Consider the following 974-nt stretch of genomic DNA (forward strand, 5'->3'; position numbering starts at 1 on the left):
CCACCACTTCTGCTCCATCATTGCCAACAGCCCCTGGGAATCTCCAGTTAACCTTCTTTGCTCCAAAGAGAACATTCCCAAACTTGGGAAATATCTCCACAAATTTCAAATTCCTCATCCCTGGACATGATGCAAGTGTTACAATGGGGAAGAGTTTTGGGCAAAATATTGTCAGTTAGCAGGTGGAAAAATGTTCAGGAAGTAAAACAGCAATCCCAGTCTCCAGCTTTGTGCATCTTTGGAAACTCTTTAGGAAGTGGAATTCGAGGAGAACGAAGGATGAACTGTTCGACTGAGCAGTGACAGTCCAGACACGTCCCCTTGTTTAAGAGGCCGGGAGATTCTCTGGACAGGAACTGATCTGAGACATTGAAAGAATTCTCTGCACATCAGGAATTCAAACCCCTTCTCGGCTCGGGACCAATGAGAAAATTCGGGAATAGGCAATACACTAAAAGGCTCGCAGGGCGATGGCCCTGGTGTAGAAGGGCTAGTTCCTCGTGACATGGATATGCCTGCAGATGGTGGGATCAGACTGTCCCCATGTCTCCACAATGAATGTCCCAGGCTCTATTATGGAAAAGTAAAACTGATAGAAGACAATGGTAATTCTGGGCAGGGCAAGTTGATTTATTAATTGAATAGTCGCTTCCTCAACGAGACGGTGCGACAGCCCCCCGGGCCTGTCTCTGTGGCGCAATTGGTCAGCGCGTTCGGTTTTTAACCGAAAGGTTGCTGGTTCGAGACCAGCCCGAGTCAGAGCGTTTGTTGTTCTCGCTCCTTCCGCTTTCTTGGCTGCGAAGGTGCGCGTTTTTAACGGTGTCAGGAAAATGTTTCCCAAACGGAAATCCTCTCCACTGAGGAAGCACTGAGGGGTTTCTGAATTGATTGAATTTCTAACGTAAAGGACTGCGAATGCTGAGAGTCCGTGACAGAAAGTGAAACTATGGAGAAAGTCAGCAGGTTTGGCTGTG

At 47.7% G+C, this 974-nt stretch overlaps 1 non-coding gene across 1 annotated transcript; it reads left to right on the plus strand.

The window, feature by feature from the left end:
* The first annotated feature begins 685 nt into the window (after nt 1-685).
* On the plus strand, nt 686-759 carry trnak-uuu. Its single transcript has one exon. It is a non-coding gene; the product is annotated as a tRNA-Lys (tRNA).
* Nucleotides 760-974: the final 215 nt, after the last annotated feature.

This window comes from Chiloscyllium plagiosum, unplaced genomic scaffold (genome assembly GCF_004010195.1).
Source record: "Chiloscyllium plagiosum isolate BGI_BamShark_2017 unplaced genomic scaffold, ASM401019v2 scaf_58416, whole genome shotgun sequence".
Taxonomy (NCBI): Eukaryota; Metazoa; Chordata; class Chondrichthyes; order Orectolobiformes; family Hemiscylliidae; genus Chiloscyllium; species Chiloscyllium plagiosum.